Source organism: Lepisosteus oculatus, chromosome 4 (genome assembly GCF_040954835.1).
Source record: "Lepisosteus oculatus isolate fLepOcu1 chromosome 4, fLepOcu1.hap2, whole genome shotgun sequence".
Lineage (NCBI taxonomy): Eukaryota > Metazoa > Chordata > Actinopteri > Semionotiformes > Lepisosteidae > Lepisosteus > Lepisosteus oculatus.
In genome coordinates this window covers 58,112,858-58,134,691 of record NC_090699.1, presented here as the reverse complement: position 1 = coordinate 58,134,691, position 21,834 = coordinate 58,112,858, and the positions used below count along the sequence as shown (strand labels likewise).

At 38.4% G+C, this 21,834-nt stretch overlaps 1 protein-coding gene across 2 annotated transcripts in view; it reads left to right on the top strand.

Annotated features, from left to right (window-relative positions):
* Positions 1-1,683: 1,683 nt before the first annotated feature.
* The window catches only part of dag1 (dystroglycan 1), a 41,475-nt gene continuing 21,324 nt past the window's right edge, over positions 1,684-21,834 (top strand). The window contains exon 1 of one of the 2 annotated variants that reach the window (XM_069189411.1): positions 1,684-2,686. The gene's annotated coding sequence lies outside the window, so the exon portion shown is untranslated. Of the gene's footprint in view, positions 2,965-21,834 lie in introns of both variants that reach the window. The other variant, XM_006630992.3, reaches the window with a different exon arrangement.

Genomic DNA, 21,834 nt, shown 5'->3' with positions numbered 1-21,834 from the left:
TCTTTTAGTTAGGTTCTAAATGTCCCCATAGTCTTATGTGTATTAGAAGAAAGACTTACTGACCTTTAATTGCTTGGGTTTGCTCTGCACCTTTCTTACCTTATGGATAAGGCACCACATTAACAGTTTTCCAGTCTGTGAGTACTACCTGTGCTTGGAATGATTGCTGGTTATTCAGAATGGCTTCTGAGTAACATTTCTTTTTTCCTTGAATAGAGTTGGTTAAATACCATCATCCCTGGTGAGAGGAGACCTTTCTTCATTGTCTTAGTACTATAATCATTTTTTTAAAGAAACACGACAAAAAATAAGAATCAGTGAGCTGCGATTTATTGTCTGTCACTTACTACTCTAGAAAAAAATGAAAATGTCTTATGTTTACAGTACAATGTGGAACTGCATTGTAAGGTTGAAGAAATTGCACTGTTAAACGAAAGTGATTAGTATTCATAATAAACATTTTTTTTATTTGTTTGTATTGGTTTGAGATTGATCACCATAACAGTTCAAATGTTCTAATACTGTTGGTGGTGTGCCAGCCTTGTAGTGCTATTTCATCCAGTTGAAACATTCAACAAACCATGCAGCGGCTGTCTCCTTTGAAATGGGTTTGCTTCCCCATAATTTTCTTTCACAGGAGAACTCCCCTACTAAATCGAAAAAAGACCCAAGAGGGACCCCTGAGAAAGCATAAAAACAAATAATAGCTCCCCCTTGCACACATTATTAGTGCTCACACTATTTTGTGAAACTCACTTCCTTTCTCCCACTGCACAGATGTTCTATTGCCATTGCCTGCAGCCACCTATCTCAAAGAAAATCTGCAATATTTCATTTTCAGTTCTGACACAAATCTGTATGATCTTTTTCATTAATAAGGTCTGTGACATCATGAAAATGCGGTCCCGGTTGGTGACACCATCGGTTTTCCCAAGAGACTGTCAATAAATCACTGTCTGAACTGGCTACTCAGTGCCAGTTCAATTATCAAACCTTTGGGCCCGGTCTGCATTTATTGTGTACACAGTGAACCTGAATTCCTCCTGTTGACAACTACACAGAATGCCTCGAAAAGAACATCTGCCATCTGCTCAAAACAAGCGGTGTTGTTTTTGAACGGCAAACTGTTCAGGGTTAAAATCCTTGTTCTTGTGCTGCTATCACTGGTTTTGATCCACGAAGTATGTAAAACGAAATAAGTACGACATGAGATTTTCGATAAACACTGGGGGTTACTGCTACCCTTAAAAGCAAATATTCAATTGAATAAACTATGTAGGAGTATGTAACCAAGAAATAGGGAATCAGAAACGTAGAGATGCATAAAGGGGTTAGTTACGTTTCTGCAATCACGTACACACCGATTGATTTGTTTAACCGTGCAGACAAGGGAGCATTGTTCTTAGTTCACGGAAAACTTTACACACTTAAATTCTCTGAAACTTTTTCCATAGCAAAGTCCACGAAATTAGTTTATTGAAACATTTAATCAAAGAACATAGAACACTTATTTGACTTGTTTCGTAGTCACAGAGACGTAGCCAAAAGCTGTTCCGTTTTTATTATTTAAACTGAAATAGAAGCAGGTGCCACTTCAAGCGTTTATGTACCATTTTCTTGTTTATTACTATGCACCACACTAATTATTGTAGTGAACACATTCGAAGATAGACAAGACGTAGCATATCCTCCCCCATTGCCCAGTTGTCAGGGTCTGTGAAGCAAAGCTCCTTGTGTTCCTCGAAATTCCACCAGTACGGAAAAAAAACGTTTTTTGTTTGGTCGCTATAGCAACCAATATGGTTACGGAATTGACTCTCATCCATGTAGGGGAGGGGGCAAAGTGCGACACTTTTGTTAGCGAAAAACTATTGAGGAGAGAAAGGAGAGAGAGAAAAGTGGAGGCTTTTCTTCTTTCTCCCCCGTGGAGGTAGCTGAGAGGAGGGGGTGGCTCTTCGGGTACTTCTCTGTTCCACTCCTTGAATGCAAATCGGGTTATATATATATATTTTCTTGTTCCATCCGTACCTTGGTGTCGGATAACCTGTAACTAAAAAGTCAGCGGGAGGTGGAGGAAAAAAGTTTTAAAAAAAAGGGGGTGGAGTGGAAAACAGATTCGAGCAAAGGGGGCTTGGAAAGCAAAAGCAGTAGTTAGTTCGAAGGAGGAGCCGTGGACGGACAAAACGGGCTCCCTGTTACAACCCGTGCAGAAGTAGAGGAGGGGGGGAAAAATAAAACCTTCATCTTGTGTCTGCAGTGGTATCGCTATTTAAGCTAATTAGAGACAGCTCAAGAAGGCTTCACTCTTTGCTGTTTGGCTAACGCCGTCATGTGATTGCCCTTGGCTTTTCTTTCCTTCGCCTTTTTTTTTCTCCTTTCCTTTTTTTTAAGCACCCAAAAGCAGGTTTAGTAATCAACCGCCGGTTCTTCTCCCGGCCCCCCGTGCTTCAGTCGGCGGATTTTCTCCTCGGCAAGCAGAGCTGATCCGGGCAGAGGCTGTCTGTCTCACCGGCTGGGGGACCTGCTCCGCGGGGCTGCTGGCGAGGGTCAGGAAGACAGCAGGGGAACCCCCCCATCGCCCGGGCCCCCGTTTTTTTTTTAACAGCTATGACGCCACAGCTACACTGGAGGAAATAAAACAAACAAACAAACAAAAACAAAAAAAAACAAAACAAGCCTTGCAACGGTTAGTGGTTCGTTCTTAAACCCCTGTCTTTTATATATATATATTTCACCCCCCTTGTCTATGTGGCAGGGCTGAATCCTGAATCGACTGGTCGAGCCTGCTGCCTCCTCCGACTGTGTTGAAGTCTATTTGTAGATAGGGAGAGAATTGAAGGAGATTTTTTTTTTCCGCCTCCCAGCCTCGTTGGATATAAAAAAAAAAATAAAAGGGGGGAAAATAACGAAACAAACGAACAAAATAAGACATATGCATTATATCTGGGTGGTGCGCGGAGCTAGGTAAGGAAATGATTTTTTTTCCTCCTTTCCTTGAAACAGGTGCATTTGGGCGATGGTGTGAATTCATTTTACGTTTGATATTTTTGTTTTCTTTTGTCGTTTTATTTAGCGTGGCAAACAAAAAAACGAGCAGTCCTCGGTTTCCTTCCTAAGCACGTTTGGGGGAGTTTATTCGCACTTCTGCCTTCTAACGGAACAAAGTGATTTAAAGACGGCCTTTGTTATTGAAGGGCCCCGACCCGACGGCTGTAATATGCAGTTATATTCAACTCAGGGGCTGGGTTTGGGACGACAAGGTGAAATAAATTAAAACTCCTCAATTCGTGCGCTCACACCGGTTTAGGCGAGGCCTTGATGGGGGTAAGGACGCTACTTGAGTCCTGTATAAGTATCCTGCTACCACGTATGGTCATAGTTATTAACGCCAGCGTTTCTAAATATTGATGCTATGTCCCTGTTTTAAAATAATCCCACCAAGTACTTGGCCTTTCAACGTAGCGGTGCGTCTACAATGTAATTACATTCAAAGAACAGTATATAAGCATGATTAGGAACCGCACCGTTTCTTCCAACAAGCCTTTTGTAAATCTGAAGTTGTCTTTTTCAGGGTGACCTCTTGTTTGGCAATCGAGGTACTTTGATTACTTTGAAACTTGCTACCTGCTGTAACTACAGTGGCGCAAACAAAAGGCGCCGTAGCAAGAAGGTTTATATTTGTGAATCTGGGCGCCTTTTGGATCGTTTAATTGTAATGTACGGGGTTGAGATGTAGCAAAAGTATACATTTCGTGTTCCCGGGTCTTGCAACCGTACATGTAGGTGGTACAGAAATAGATTCTGTAGGAACATTGTGCGTGCATGTATGCAGGTGCCGAAGAAACCCAAAGTGAAAACAAGATGAATAAAAAGCTCTAAAAATCTAGATGCATTGTCTTCGTTCTTGAAGTTTTCTGAATCGGTTTAGCTTCTTGTACGAGCACCCTCGGAGAGCCATTGGGCCGATTGTGTTTAATGCGTCTATCGATGCCGCCGTATATGGCTGGCCACCGAGTCTGTCTCGATAGCCAGCGATCGCGTTGATCTGCTCATTTTTATAGACCCGTATCGGACATGCCGCTTAATTCACTGGTGATACTTTCGTTAAATGCGAGTCGAGCATACATTTTTTTTTCTTTCAAGGGAAGGACGGAGATCCTTGTAATTCCCGGTTGATAAAAACAATTTCAGAGCCCTGGGAATATCAAAATGGGTCAGAGAAAGGGACAAGCCGCGGAGAGAGGCGATCAATGGAGAAGAAATGAACTGTCGAGCACTGCAGTTTAAAGAGTACTGTTATACCCTTCACTCTATATCCCAGCCCCTGTTTAAATGTCTGTCAGGTTGTATTTTCGTCTTGCACAAGTATACCATGTTCGGGCTCCGGCATATTTAAGCTTAATGCTGAACGTCATTCCGAGCGATTTATGTTGAGGTGCATCGGATGGCTTGTTCAGCTTTAGTGGGGGGACGTGTTTGGACATGATTTCCCCAGTTCTCCCCTGGCAGCGGGGCTGTATTATAAAATACTTTCTCTTGGAAAAACCTTCAGAAGATGGTCGGCCTATTAATTGACCAATAATCGTTCTTAAACTTCTCTGCACCACGCTTCAGAGGCGGCCGTCACCCGGAGACTGTTCTCTCGACGGATTCCAGGCCATTTTTCTTCATCTCGGGTGCAGAAAGCATTTCGTAGACCGGCTGGCTGAGGTTTTCCCATAGCTGGTGGTCAGCCAGACGAATACAGAGCGAAAAGGCATAAATGTGAGAATTAGATTCCCCGTCCGTTAATTGCAGTTGAGTGATTTAGGAATGGGAGGAAGTCAAGTGAACTTCTTCACCCCCATTTCAATTTTCTCCCACGGTTGTAGTTAAATGTCAAATAATTGAATGACTCGTTGAGGTTTGTTGTTTTCCAAAGTTTAATTCAACTGGTTTATGTACTTGTGGTTCACTTTTTGCCCAGACACTCGAGTTTCTTGCTTTTGTGAAGGAAGGTGGAAAAGGTACTTTCTTGTTATGATTCATATGTGCATTCCACATCGGTAGTTAGTAGAAGATTATATGATAGACCTTTGGATTTCTGCATCCTTTATCGTATCTCGAAGATAAAGCCCTTATTCAGAGCAACAGAGTGCTAAGCTTTGTGAAGCCGCACTTTCTGTTTGATTTGTTTTGTCTCTGTAGCCGTCTCTTATTGTAGGTCTTATAATACAGAGACCTACAGTTAACCCGGTGTGGAAGTCTGGGCAAGCTGAATTGAAAACCTGTGCCCTTTAGACTGATATTTTAAAAGAGCAGTTCTTGTCGTTTCATACCACACAGAGGATGGGGTGGCGGAGGGGGTTGGGTGGAAAGCAGTTCAAAGAAGCAGCTTTCCTCTTAGGAAAAAGGGTTGGGTTTTTCTTTGATGTCTGATTCAAACAGAAATCTTGTTTACTGGCTTCTTTTGTAGGCAGACAATTAGCCCCCTTTTTAAGCATTTTTCGTATTTTCTTCTCCCATCCATATGTGGAGATTTTTCAACCTTAACCGATACCTTGTAACAGTAATTAGTTTTTTTCTGTTCTTGCTAGTAGCCTGTTTGTGGTTCTAAATGGCTGTCTTAGAGCTTTTGCTCATGTTAATGTCTGTTGAGTTTTTTTTTTTCCCGTCAAGTACGATGAGCTCCTCAATAAAGTTTTAAAATGGTAAGTCTCATTTGTGAAGAAGGCTCTCAACCACATAATTGTGCCAAATTCCCATTGGTATGCAGGTCACAAGTAAATAGTTAAAATAGGTAATTTTAAACTTTTCTGTGTAGTTGGCAGGTAAACCTTTTACCTCAGATCAATAGACCTTAAGTTTACATTGAGCTGCAGGTATTCAAATACAGGGTACACGTTAATGGGTTTGTGGACTATTAAACAGGTTGTTACAAGTTTTTTTTGTCGACCTAAACAAAGTAAAATTGCCCATTGTTTTATGTTATTTTGTAAAGCCCATATACAAATATTATAAGCAAGTAGAAAGCAGCTTTATGAATGACCACATTGTAGATTGTATGAACATTTTTCAACAGTAGATAAAAATGGGGGAACATTTTCTCTGCAGTGTATGCTATAAAATGGCAAACACAGCCCTGTTTTAAGCAACTTAGTCTTTGGTTTTTAGGTTTTACATATTCCACTTGTGTGTGCTGTTTGCTTTGAAGTGTTATTGTAATAAACTAAATCTCTGCACAATATGTGGGTAATGATTTGTTCTGATTAGGCGTTTGTCAGCAAGTGTGAAGCCCATGATATTCCCCAAAGGCCCACATACTAGAGCTACTGAATGTGTCTGTAACCCCCCCTTAGTCTCCTTCCCGTTTCTGAGCATTCCTCCATGTTAGAACTGAACTGTAGCTTTTCAAGTGAAACAAAAAAGACTGCAGAGCAGGTGTGGGTTCATGGTTTCGAATCGGCATGAATACAGTAGCACCTTATATCGCATTGTTTATATGTCTTTCGATTATTTTTTTTCCCCACATTTCGAAGCTCGCTTTGCTGTGGTAAATTACTGACTGCATTTAATCATTTAACTACACAGGCAGGTTAACATAGTTTTTCGCTGGTTAATTATAAGTAACCTGGGCTTGCTCCTGGATTTAAAGACCCTCTCACACACCACATAGTTATTTCTCACATAACTGATGATAAGCATTTATAACTTTACACTTCCAATACAGCTATAGTTTAAAAACATAGTGTGACTAATTTAATCAGTTTTAAAATACTCTTTTCTACTCATGTAAATAGTGTAGTACAAAAAAAAATCAGTTCCCCCTCAGGTTTGTTTTATATCTGAGAAAATGGTTTCAGTTTATCTTTCATCTCAATATAAACATTTTTACTTGACCAAATTCGAAAGCAGGTATCACGGAGAAATCGTTATCTTATTCATGACACGGCTCTACTTTTTAATTGTTCTGGTAGCAGTTAAGTTTTGCATTGTTTTAGTGGGGAAGCACTATAGCTTAAAAATACATGTTATATTCTAATTTGAAGAGATTTCAACACTGTAAAATTGCTGAAGTAAATAATTTTTTAAAAACACTGGGGAAATAAGGAGGGTTTTACAGGATATAGGTTATACAGCATTGTGAGGTCTTGACACCAGTTCAAAGAATCTCCTTATCTGAAATTTATATAGTCTACAGATTGTCTTGTAACTAATTTTATAAGTTCCATTTTGTCTTTTTAAATTTTCAGGTTCTTTTGTGTTGATTAAAGTAATAAAAAGTGTGATTTAAAGAGTGTAACATCCCACAATAAACACTCCTGGCCCTGTTGTAATTAATGAAATGATGCTCAGTGCACCATTATGAATGTCATCTAAAAGAATTGCCTGCAATGAAATGAGGAGAATATTGTTGTGCTGTTCATTTTGGATTTCTACATACAATATAAAGGAGAAAATGTATTTTATGATAGGGATATGATTTGAGTTTATTAAAAATATTAATCTCACTTTACGCTGCTGTAAAGGTATTTCAATGTGAAATCAAATCTGGAATATTCTGGATAAATATTTGTTTGCAAATATAGATTTTAGGTATTTTTTCTTTCCAAAGTTTAGGGGTTTATAATGTTTTGTCATTATTTTTGTAATACAGCAGTGTATTTTTCAAAAATAAGCCATGATAACAGATTAATTATGGGCACATAACTGTAGTCATGCTTGACAAAACATAGCTCTAATTCTTTTAGACTGGGAACTTGTATTGAAGTTTTCAGATCAAAGTGTCCCTATTGACAAGAATACTACAACATCATGCTACTAGGCTGTCTTTTAAAGAGCCTACAGGCCACTCAGTAAGTGGAAAATGGGGAATTGCAAACTGTAATGGGAAATCACAAGTTAAATCATAAGTTAAAACAAACTGAATTTAATGGAGACTTAATTTGATTTTTTTTTATTATTTATTGTTGGGTAGCTTAGTTGATTTGAGCATGGTACTGACAATACCACAGTTCTTGAATCCCTCTCTGTATTAGTGCACTATCTTGCTCCTTAACTACTATGGCTAGTCTTGGAGTGATAAATGGGCAAGTTTGACGTGGGGTGAGAGAGATATGGAGTAGATCTCTAAAAGTCCAATCTAAAAGTAGTTCTTTGTGTACATTTAAAGTGCCAGTGGCACTAAGTGGTTTAATGTAGGTTGAAGAGTATATATGTTGTTTCAGATAAGATTTCAATGAGGTCATGAGCAAAGGTTAAAGCAGTGACCTTGTCAACACACTGAAAGACTTTAGCTGTTTTTCCATCTCTAGACAGAAGGAAGAATTAAAAACAACTTTGGCTATGGACAGGGCAAGAAAAGATCTCTTGGGATACTGAGAAATATTGACATCTTCATTTAGTAGTGACTATGTTCTAATTTGTCTCATAACAAAGACTAAGCTCTTTTTGGTACTTATACAGGGAAATACAGTGAAATGGCCTTTGATTCAGTCCGTGGTAGTCGAGGCAGTTGTCTCTGCAATGCATTTCCAACAACCGGTAAGCTGCCTTTAACGCAGCGTTTGCAAAACTAGTTATGCCTGTGTGAAAAACCAGCATGTACCTTTGTGTATGGTGAGGTAGAAAGGCAAAATTGTTTGGGGGAAGTTGTTTAGTTCTTTACGTTTTTGTGTGCATGATGGAAATGAGAAGATTCCTTTGATAGTTGAGACTATTCAACAGGGTCATGACTATCTCATCTCACAAAAAAGGGGAATTATTGAATTTTATGACCAGAGCACATGAATGAAAAGTTATTACTATCTTTATATTTTAATGTAAAAAATGTCTTTATTAGTCCCTGAAGTGTTTGTACCTAATTTCTCATAACCTATCATATGTAATATTGAGCTGTTTTAATCACATTGATATTCAGTCTGAAGATGTGAAGTTTCATATCCATCCAAGTGAGACGGTAAAGGGTGCTTATATTGCCTATAAACCAGGTTTATTAACTAAATGTACAGCTCTTTGCTATTTTGCTCTTCTGTATCATTTAAAGAGGGCCTTCTAGATATAGAACATCTTACCAGAGAATTGGTTCAATATTCAGATCATGTTCGGTTCGGGTTTCACCGTTGGAGAATCTGCAATATGCCAATTTCCTAGAATATCATAGTGTTGTAGCCAACCTGACATCTGCAGTGTGAGATGTGCTCCCTATCATGGAAGCAATTATTTGCTGAGCAAGGGTTTTAATTTTTCTTGTTCAATTATTTACCAAAGAATAATTAAGTACTGCTAGGTGGATTACCTTTCAGTGGCTAGATATCAATAGCTGAATCACTTATTACAACCACGAGCTGCATAGTTGTAAAGGAACAGTCTATCCTGTCTGTGGAGTTGTGCTTAAATAGCTGGTAGATTGACCTGCAATATTCTGTTACTTATTACCACAGGTTTAACCAAACTTTAAAATGACTGGCTAAATGTGCAGGCTTTCAGGCCATTGCTTAATGAAGCTAGTTATTCAGCCTGTTAAACTGAGTGTAAAGGTTGTGGTTTTGCATCTGTGACCTTGGCTGGCGGTGCTGTGTGAAGTGACTTCCTTTAATAGTAAGGTAGGCGGACATCACAGCAATGGCATTTGCAGATGACATGACTGTAAATGTGCACAAAATAAACATCCCTTTTTGAAAAGTTATACCAGCCTCTTATGCACTCCTGTTGTCTGGAAATGGAACACTTAAGCTGAGTCAGGTGACAAGTTTAGCTTCCACTCTGGTAATTATACTTGTGCTTACGTTTAATTATCAGTAAAAGGCTTACTGAGCACTATATCATGAAATTTTTAAATATTAACACTAGATATTTCCTTATAATTAATGTTTGTTTTTTTTATCATATTCAGTACTGCATTTTAATTTGCCCTTGACACAGCTTTGCCTCTTGAAGTGGGGCTTGTTTATGCACATCAACATCCTGCGTACATTTCAGACCTTTTGAGATTTTTTTTTCCCCCTCTAGGTTGTTTCCTAAATGGATTTGTTCTTCTTAGGATTATCTTCTGTTGCAAAACAATTGCTTACTTGAATTATCAGAAGAGGTTTGATGAGATATGAAATTCTCCTTAATTACAGCTCATTTATTTACCTAACTACCGTGATCTCATGCCTTGTGTTTTGGGGCGCTGTCAGATGTTCGTAAAGTACAGCTTTGTTAAAATCATGCTAAGTACCATGAGAATATTTTCCCCAATTGTAGCCTGACTAACAAAAGCTTTTACAAGTGGTCCAAGTAGCTGGTCATGACGTAGTAGTCGTTGGCTAGTATTAACAAGAAGTAAGCAGGGGTTCATAAACAAAATGGCTTTCTTTTTGAATGAGCTAACTGAATTCCTTTATCCAACCCAAAGCACTCAAGGCAGCAAGCCCCGCTAAACAAAGAAGGGCAAGGTGGGTGAGAACAAGAGGCATTGGCTGATGTCTTAATGGTGCAATGTTATTTTCGTCAGTTAAACAGCACTGCCTGTTTGTCACACCATACCATGCCTTTACGTTGGAATGTGAGCAGTAGTGCTTGTAAACTCCTCAACACTTACAAATGAACAAATACCTCGTCTGACGTTTACACAACACCTTCTGCACTTTGCCTAAGCAACAGCTTTAGGTCGTGTGAAAAATATAAGCTATGCCTTTCATTTGTAACTACGGCACCTTCAGAGTCACCTAAGCTATTCAGATGATTAAGTACGATAAGAAGATGCTGAACCACAAAAAAGGGCTTCTTTTATTAAAAAAAATGAAAGGCCCGTTGAAATTGTTCTAGAATTTTGAAAAATGGGAACACCATTTTCATTATAAAATGCTAGTCTGATACTGAAGTAAGAGCATACTTATTTTTTTATAACAAGGCCAGGAAATGCAGCGTCTTGATGACTTGGATTTGCGAGAAGGACAAGGTTTTAATTTTCATTGAGGCAGATGGGTAGGCGGGCTTTCCCCAGAGCTGGCTGCATTCTGAGCAGTTGTCTTTGAAATGGCACTGACAGCCTTGTTCAAAAGGCCATCCCCCTTTCCAGCCCTGCACAGAACAATAGCATTTGCTCTTTTCTTGCAAACCGATTGTTCCTGCTGGACTGTGCATGCCTTGTCCCTGTAAGAGGCTGTCATCACTCTGACTTGCTTTAGGAGGTGCGGGGGTGCATATTCCAGTTAATAATTAGGGTGCAGAATATCTGAGCACGTATGTATTTTAGCCAGATGAACAATCTACTTTGTAAACAAGTTTTAGAAAGCTGTTTGAAGTGCTATTTAGTAAAATGTCCTGAATATCATGTTGTCGGTATAAACTTCCACATCAAGGTTTTTCGTTGCCTCCAGATGTGACCTTAGAGCAGGGACATATCACAGACTTTTACCCACCTGCCAGTAACAAGTTACAGACATGTTGTTTTATTACAGGATTCTTTTGGATAAAAGGGAAAATTATATTTTAAACGTTTTAGTTAAAATAAGCTAGTGAGAACTAGGTTTGCCTTTTGCAGTCATTTGGTGTGTTATTATTATTTTTTTATTTGTACAGTAGTCCTTTTATTTAAATGTCCAGCTTGGTGTCTGCCTATTTCTGATTTTTAGCATAGCTTAATAATCCTTTTCCTCAGCATTTAATATGGATGATGATGTGCAAGGGCAGGTTTCTTCAATACCAGGAATTAGAGTATACTGTTTAAGGCGTCTTTGTGTTGTTCTGAACTGCAGCCATTAAAACATTTAAAGTGCTTGCATCTCGTATTCATGTCTTTCCCATGTTGCCTGGGCAGTCCTGGTAACAACTGTCTAGTCACCGGCTGACGCGTACCAGACTGTAACTCGCAATGTCAGAGCCACAGAGCAAGTTTGTGGTTGCGCCACTTTAGAAATTCTTTTATTACGAGAGCTCCCCTACATTGATTTTGATGCCATAAGCTGTGTTTGAGTTATCTGAACTTTCTACTGGAAGTACATACACTGCCTGAATAGTTTCAAGACTTTGGTTTTTCCCTGACATGGGAAAGCATATAATTTAAATGTCTGACACACAAATTTCGATTACCTGCCATCTCTTTGAAAGTGCGGAAGGAGGTAATTTAATCTCCTTTGTTATAATACAAATTAACATGCAGCTTTTGATGGGTCGAGAAAAGTTCCCATGCAGAAGTGTGGGTGGTTGACCATACTGAAATAAGATTCAAGTCTTTCATGAAGAATCTTCTGCTTGCATTGTCTTTATTAAAACTCTCTAGTCCTTTAAAGCAAAGTAGTGTTACAAGAATAGGATATCATGCAACTGGGTAGAACCAAATTACTCAGATAAAGTCCTTTGAGTTCTAGGCTGATGTCAATCATGGAAGTCTTTAGAATTTTTGTCAGGGGGTAATGCTTTAAGTACACAACCAAAAGAACCAGAATTGTCAAGAACTAGGTGCTTTGATCGGTTTTGATATAGAAGCTTTAAAATACCTCCTTAAACAATATAATTCTGACTTCTGAGGATATTAATTGTACATGATCAGATGACTTGGAATAGGAGATTTTTGGAAATAGCCTATTGTAGGAATGATCCATTTTTTCAGTGTGCTTTCCAGATAGCTTTCATAAGCTGAGAACCTTTGGACAAGTAGTGGAATGTTAGTTTCTGTGAGCCAGCAAACGGTTGTCTTGTGATGCATCTGTAGCTCTGCCTCTCCAGTAATCTGCTTGCTTGCGATCATTTGTTCTTTGGTGTTCTTGTCCTCAGCCAATACAAGACCTTGTGTTTGCGCAAAGCACTCCGTTTGTAGCAGCGTACTTTTCTCTTGTAATCTATGGGAACATTATATGCGGTAGAGACCATCAATCCGCCACTTTCATGAAATGGAAATTAATTTGGGTATCTCTTACTTCTTTCCTTGTCAGTAGTATTCATCACTTTGCTCCTCGCTGTTCTTGGCACTGTCTCACACATTGAAGCAGTCTTTACACACTTAATTGTTAAGTTGTAAAGAATCTTATTGGCTAAGCAAAAATTTTTTCTGACAATTGTACAATATATTTGGAAGGAAATAAGTTCCTTTTCTCAACTCATATCATTAATTGAAGTTTTTGAGAATTCATGGATATCTCATCATGAACTCCTGTGTCAAAATCATAGCCTTAATTATGTATTGTCATAAATCACAAGGAAAAGTAAGTGGTTATGCATGAAATGCTATGAACTCAAATGTGCTGCTCCTCTATGCACAGGAAAAATTCTTAACTCTTTGTTCTCGACAATATTAGATGAACCCAGCAGGTATTAAGCAAGTGTACACTTATTGAGTTTCATTCGTCGTCTGTGAAATTAGGTGCTTTTTCAACAACTAAAGACTAGTTGGTCTTTCAGTTTTTAAGAGACTGTATGCTTTTTTTAGTTTCAAACAAACGTCCTTACCCTTTGAAGTAAATTGTTTGTTTTTTTATCTAACACTTCACCATAGCTTTACTTTTTGTATTTGTTTTACACACTTAGACAAACATTTCTCTTTTAGATCCCAACAACTGGTTTATTTTATCGAGGCGTTACTTGTTGCGAGCCAGTAAAACATGTAAGATGACTCCCTTGTTCAACATGTTGCATCGTGTTTCCTTGTAACCAAAGGCCACCTGGTACTTTCTCTCTTGCCTGCAGATTAGCACTCTCCTCCCATCACTTTTGGCTGAAAACCAAGTCTGCCCCCTGCCCTCCTGCTCTTCAGCTTGATGTCTTCAACTCAAGACACACAGACCCTTTTCTAGTCAGCAGTTTCAACTGCTTCAATTTATTCTTCAGCATCTTGGTCATTATAGTCATTTACCACTTACTTTAAACCGTCAACCAGATTAAGGGAGTACATCACCATGACTGCAAATTTTGGTTAATATGAACCCAAACGCATAGTCGTGTGGGTTCGTCTAATCTTTTTATGGATCAGTTTGCAAAGCACTTTTTTGAATGTTTTGCATCTCATCAATAGTTCTGGAGATGCTTTTAATGATCTATAATTTTGTTCTCATCATTACCACTGCAGCGTTTTTTGTTAGAGCAATAGATCATATTGACTGCCCTTTAAAACTTCAAAAATGGATCAATATTTTCCACGTCCCAAGCTTCACAAAGTGTATGCTTTCAGACGTTTCAGAGGTAGAAGACGTTTTAAAGCTTTAGAGTATTTCATATATTTATTTTGCATTTTTTGTTCATAGTTTAAAAAGCGCTGTAGAAATATAAAGATAATTTAGATCAATAATTCTGAAAAATACCAGGAGATGTCTGTTTTAACTGATGACAAAGGGCATTTTTCCTTCTACATTTCCAGTTAAATATTTTGGACGTCTTTATAGATTTACCAGTGCTTGTAGCGATCACTGCACTGTGGTTATTTTACTTTATTTTGATTACGATAAGTCTGAGACGGACGTCTTCAGTAGTTTGCCTATTTTGTTTGTTCTTAGTCATACTATTTTGGTCCACATATTCTGTTTGGATCAAGGGCCTGGGAAGGGGAGAGAAGGGTATATTTATAGCCTGGCTTCTGATAAAAACACAGTGAGAGTTGGAGCCTGAAGGCCAAGGGTTATACAGTACATCATCGTACATTCATCTGTGTGCGGTGTACTGTGTGTACAATGTGTTTTAATCAGGAAAGTATCTTCGCTTGGTGGTTATGAAAAAGGTGTTGACGAGAATAGGAGAACAAAACGGCCCTTTTAAGATATTGTATGACTTCTAAATCAGTGTCTTATGATTATGCTGAGTGAGTTTGATTGGGAAAACCTAAGTTGTGTACACGTTTACTGCAATTGTTGCTATATCGCACTGCAATTAAACTAACATTTGGATTACTTATTTTAAAAATGTTCGGGAGGACTGTTTGATTCCAAATCACATTTTTACCCCACAAACACTTCTCCATTTTTGTGCTAACTGGGCCTTTCAGTTTGTGTGCATTAACTGGTACAGGATGAAGTTAGCAGAGATGCATAGGGTGAAGGAGTGGATTGGTTAGCACAATGGAGGTGTCATTGTTGATTGCTGGGGTTGGTGCGCGGGTGAGGGGGGTGGTGCTGAAGGGACAGTGTTCCTGCTGAGACGGTCCTGGCCTGGCAGCTGTCAGCATCACGCCTGCCAACTGCAGTCAGCTGTCTTGTCAGCCTCCCAGTAGCATAGTATTTTTTTGGGGGGGGGGGGGCTTGGGGTCTGCAGCAACAATGGCCTTTAAGATAGGGGACATTAATATTTCTAATAAGCAGAAGAAGAAAAAAAAAACTTACTTGCCTTGCTTAGCGTTTTAAGCATTATTAGGTTTTACAAGTTCCAGCCTCTGGATTATGATGAAACAGAAAATCAAAAACATTATAATTTTACCTCCTCCCTATGCACAATTTACTTAAAATAAGGTACCTGTCATAAAATATCCAGGACACATGACTTAAATGGCTACGCAGTATATTTTGAATCTTGCCTGTCCCTGCAAAGCTTGCTCGTGTGCTATAGGTCGGTTTGCACTGTGATCAAGTTTATTTTACAAGGTGTTCAGAAACTGCCATAAAAACGTTAAGTTTATCAGTGGCCCTACCTTTGGTTACCCTGTAACAGCTTGCCCATTTACTGTCTGATGACATTGAAATGCTATGTCCCCTAAAAATCAAAAGACAATGAAACACAACCAATAATGTCCTTGCTTGTATTTTATTTTTTTACATGCTTTGGTCTTGGTCTTCATACTCTTTATTGTTTAATGTTTCAAACCATTTTGTATTGTATTTTTTATTAGCTTTAGTAATGGAAGTGAACAACGCATCGTTGATAGAACAAAACACCCTCACTGTTTTGATCATTTCAGTATTGGTTATGTTTTTTCATCTGCCTACTGTATCCTTCAGAGTTTTACATGTCTGCTGCTATTGTGTGAGAACTCGGTTGATATAATTAAAGAGAACACATCACAAAGCTGTGAACATTTCAGGTCACTTGCCTTCCACGGTTTAGAAAGAAAAAAACAATGAAATGGCAGGAATTACAGTTTTTTTTTTATTTTTTCATTTGAATGCTCGCTTTGCAAAGCAGAAATGTGCTTAATTTCTTTGGTTTTAGAAAGGGGTGTGGTTTTGCTAAAAATGATTTTGAAGCCTATATTGACAGTAGGAATTTTTAGCTTGCTGTCAAATCATGACATTTCTTTGCACTTTGTCTAAAACCAGGTCCTAATCTCTGTGAACCTTATCACTATACACATCTCCCTTTAAGTGTCCAGTAGACAGTGAAGCAAAGCATGGCTGGTATGTTTCTAATTTTAGAAACAACTGTTTTAAAATGTGGAAAAATGTAGGTAACCGAGATAATGTTTTTCCTTTACAATTTTTAATCAGCCCTGTCACAGCATAATTACGAAGGCAGGTCTATGTGCTGCAACAACTTTTTGCAGCTGTAAATTTCAGAAATAAGAGGCTGCTCAGTGAATGCATTCCAAATTGCCACACTTCTCATGTTATTAAAGAAAGCAGTCATGCAATTTCACAATTGTTTCCTGCAGTTTAATTTCCACAACTAATTCAACTTTCCTTATAGAGTCTTAAAAGATTACATCAGGTAATCTCTTAAATTAAGGATGTAGGTTTCTTTTGATAAAGCCGTCTGAGCAGTAGAAAGTTCTACAGTACAGTGTTGTGGCATTCTTTGTATGTGGTATTAAAATAGACACCACGCCCCAGTACCAAAGTAGTATTTTTCACTGAGTTCCAATAAACTTTTCCAGGGCGTGTAGAAACGGGCAGCTTCTATACTCATCAGGAAGTTTAGTTTCAGATTTCAAGGTTGCGAGTCGACAGGCTGACTAGCATTTTCCACTGCCTCTTGCTAGTATATCACTGAGCTGGAGTTATTTATGGATCCTCTAAAGAGCAAAACTGGCACTGAATTTATACTGCACTGTTTAAAACTCTCCTCCTCTCAAGATTGACCCACTCACTCAAAGCACATAAAATCACATTGACTTACTGCAGGCACTGGATTTCTAGTGAAAGATAACAGTTCTGCCAATTTTAGCCACATACTGTACTGAGCTACTATTGATGTCCTCAAATCGTCAAGTCATTAAAATTTCATTATAAACACAAGATGAAAAATAGAATTGGCAAGGAAAGCCTAAATGGCAATCTGTGCTGCTAAACAACAACAAAAATGTTTTTGGGAGGCACATTTATAACTAAGGTTTGTAATACTTTGTGGGAAGGGCTGACAAAATTTGTCATCACTCACTAGAGCTGTTCACTTGAGGTTATTTGTGTAATCTCCATGTGTGAGGTACTCATTTGACCTGTCTCTGTGAGTTGTTCTGCATTCACAGAAGGGTAATCTAGTTTCCATTTATAGTAAACAGCTGTTGGGAAAGGTGCTACACAGTATCCCTGTTCCCAGTGACCAAGGCGTTGGGAGATGGAAGACTCATTTGTCAACCCAGGGATTCTTGCATAGCTGTCAATGTCTGGAGCTTGGTCATAGAGCCTGCTTTCTGTTAAATAATACCAAAACTGCTGTAAATTACACGTTTAACATCCTTCACCTGCCAGATTAAAAACCTGTCCTGAAACCACTAAAACAGTTAAAAACCGCACACCTTAGCTTCTCTAAGTGATCATTTTTACTTACCAATGAATAACCTTTCTATTGTATTACGTTTGTTCCCTGTATTACACCCTGTACCTTAAATGATAAATTATCCAAACTGTTACTTGATTGAACAATTGAGATATTTCTTCTAAGGTTACTGAACAAATAATTCTTGCTGTAAAAAATTTATATTTGAGTTCATTTTCTAGACCAATATAAAAACTTTATGAAAAAGAGGATTGACATGCAAATCATTTATTAGACTGGTGATTATTACAGAGGATTAACTGATATACGCTCAGGATAAACACACTTTATGCATTTGTTTGGGGGAAAAATGAAACGGATTTCAGATTTCCATCACCTCATCAGTGCAAAATGTGATTTGGCACAAGTGTTGATGCAGTTTAACCTGGTGAAAGTCAAGAAAAACATTAGAGCCAATAAGCCCTGCTTTTTGAGAGAGCAGTGCCCTCAAGCTATTGGCAATTTGAAGGATTGCCTATCCTCAGGCGTACTCAACAGCAGTGGAGCCACATCTTGTTTTGTTCTGAATCAAGGTTTTTGTATAGACTATCCTGATGGACGTCCGTGAGTGTGGCACAGATGTTGTGGAACGATATGCTAATTGTGTGCAGCAGAACAATCAATGGAGAGGTTCAAGTGTGATGGTCTGAGAAGGAGTGTCTAGTCACTACAGAACTCCTTGTAGTGATTGATGAATACCTGACTTACTGTTCTACATTGATCAAGTCCTTGGACCTCACTTTGCTGCATTTCCTGCTGGCTCATCCTGACAGTGTTCCAGCAGGGCAACACATCCTTGCAATGCTTGTGTAAGAAACATTTACTTGCCAGATAACACAGTGATTATACCATGGATCGCCTAGTTTCTGCATTTTGGACCCTGTTCAACATCTGTGGGGTCAGTTGGGGTAATGTATAGCATTGAGGGCTTGATCTCATATTTGTCCAAGCAGTATTGGAGGAAAGGGACAGATTCCTACATGACCGCACTTGCTATCTGATGCAAATAATGTATTGCACATGTACTGTTTGTGTTGCTTCCAGTAGTGACCATGCAGATAAACCTTGTTAACTCAGAGTTATTCAGCGTGATGAATGTATGCCATGTCTCTTCAATGAATTGTCAGTGCACTTGCTCTAAAAGGAAACATTTTCCTGATACCTTTGTGAGTTTGTTGCAGCTGTAAATGATGTTTCTGCTGCTGCTCCATATCACTGAGCCTTAACCTTCTTTTCAAAGTGATCCATTGATAGGTGCTTATGCTTAATAAAGACTATGACCTTTTTGCCTGTTGGTTCCTTTTCTGTTTTTAATGCAGTCTCTTTCTAGGTAGAAATGAAACAGAATTAGTGTTTATTGCATAGACCTCTCACAGTACATATGATACCTTTTCATAATAAAGCCATTACCAATGAAGTTCATTTGCAGTTATAAATCTGTTTTGAAGTATTCCAATTAAGATTATTTGTTTACCAGTGAATTAGGCATAGGGTTGAACACATACAAAACAGAGATGGACTTGAGTTGGTTTAATGTGACCACACTTCCAACTGTTTGCTGTATTTTAATCTGAAGAATGGTTCCGGTGCCGAATTCCAATGTTTTATTACTCATAAAATTCCCCAAGTACTGCAATTACATATTTAACTTCCCCATTTAGGAAACAAAAAGAGAAGCATTAGCTCTTGCGTGCTTCATGTGACCTGTAAGTCATGCATTGATGTTGAATTTAGACTATTAAAAGCATGCTTCATAACTATAATTCAGATTGTGGGAGTTACTGTATGGCTGAATTTATTTCAGAAAATGAAACTGTGTAGGAGGGTTCAGGAATGCAGCAGGAAATTTGGAATTTGCTCAGCTGTTGCCTTGCCTTGTTTGCTCTAAATACATGGGAGTAGGCAGTGGCCATATGTACCATCCGTTTACAGAACATTTCTTTCAGTATCATTACTCAAATTGGGCTACAGTGCATATGCATAGCAAAGGTCTATTTGTTTTTCAGGGTCAAAAACCTTGTCAAAAGAATAAATGGTGGGGCTTGAAATTAATTGTATTTATTTATGTTTTTTTTGGCATTTGAAAGTCACCAATATTTGAAGTCCCTTCTACAGCAGAGGCTGCATACCTTAAATGTGTGAAATCATATCCTTAAATTCTTGGAACTGAAAGCTTTTAAAAACAATTCTAGGAAACCTCTACTCCTGACATGTTTTATTGATAAATTCGGCTTTTTTTTGGTGATGGATTTATTACTTGGATATTATTCCTTCAAGTGAAGGGAATTAAAATATACTTTTTCTTTATTAAAGAAATGTTGCACATTTTATATCTATGGTGGTTTACATATAATCTGATTAATATATCGTTTTTGCTGAGGTCGCCTTTTTAATGTTGAGTAACCAATGTTAACTGACAAGATTGATACTATTTCCCTTTTTGAAATGCAAATGTAGTAAATAGGAAAAAAGTAATTTTTTGAAGCCTGACAAGCTGCTACAGTGCTTTAAATGTGCCTTAAATCTTGTTGCGCATTTTGATGCACTGAGAAATACGAAGATTGCCCTAAGCAAGATAGATGTAAAGTGAAATGTAGGCAGAAATGTAAGCTGTAAAATCAAGTTATTTTTCTTTGCACTGGAACAGGAAAGATACCATTGTGCCATGTGAGTAATACACATATTTTGAAAACATTTTCATTCAGTGATTAAAATGCTAGTGTGCTATTAATGAATTGGTCTCTTTTTGTTTTGGCAAACGGATATGTTGAGTCAGATGGTCTTCACAAAGATGGGTTAGCATTAACATAATTATTTCTGAGGCTGCAGGAACTCAGTGCAGTAGTTACCTGAATATTGAAGTTCGCAGCTCTGGTGCAGTCACAGACGGTCTGTACCGGCGTTGTGACAGTCAAGTCCTATGGCCAAATCCCCAGTGTATGCAGTGTAAAGGCTGTTTCCATGGTACCATGGGAAACTGCATTCTTCTCACCAGTGAACTGTTACAAACAAGTTTCTATTTCAGACTTTTAGGCCAAAGACTCATTTACTCCATCCATTGCAGGAAATTAGGTACCCCCTCCCCCCAACTAAATCAGTAACAACACTGCCCAACGTCTGGTGACATCTTAATCTCATTATGCAAAAATAACTTCTTCAGTACTGACATTAACACATCCTTTGCTATTGTTTGCATAAACACGTGTGCACCTGAAGAAGGCTCCACGGCCGAAACGTTGTGTTTTCTTTCTTCTCTTTTCAGCACGGAATAAACCTATTACTTGTTCCTTTGCAGCCTACGCATGCTGACGCAGCTACCCACCTGAGCTACTTCAATAAACACCATTAGCTCGCTTCAGAAGTTCTGTTTCTCTGAAAAGGCCCACAGTACAGAGTAGATTTTCAAGCATAATGCATAAATATTCACCTTTTCTGTATGTTAATTAGTACAATAATTGGTCTTGTACTGATTGGACTGGATGTTCCTGTGATCGATCAGAGCTTGGTGACTACTGCTCCTCTGTGAATAGTTCTTGCTTTGTATGGTGAAAGGCACTCTGTTGGGAGATTTTTGGTTTTTTTCCAATTAAATTAAAGCACTTGTAGAGGCTGATTGTTCAATTATTTAAAGACAGGCTACCTGTAACATGTACTTGTAATTTTCAGACTTATTCTCCATTTTCCAGTCTGTGCCAGTAAGGGATCCATTTCTTATCTGCAATAATCATATCCATAGTAACTCTCTGGATCACTTATCGGATTGGTCTAGTTCAATAGATTAGAACATTCAATTGAATATTATGGCAGGTAGAAGAGCAGTTTTTTTAACAGATTTTATCTAGTTTCAGCAATGTCCAGTGGGCTTGACTGTAACATAGAAAAAATACTTTATCTAGACTTTTTTTAGATAAAGTATTTTTTTTTACCCCTCAGAGTTCACATACTTAGTCGCATTCACCTATGCCAAATTTCTGTACACCAACACAGCTTTGGGAACAGTGTTGCAGGTCTGAGTAGGTCAATATAGTAGAATCTCCCTCCCAGGAGCATTTAATTAAAACCTGTGACCAAGCCAAGTGACCTGTGGCTTGTCTCCAGTCAGATTTGTGACCTTTTCTTATGAAGGCATCTGAGCAAAATCTATAAGGATGCCTAGAGAGCTGGCCCAAATACTCATTATGTTCATAAATATTCATA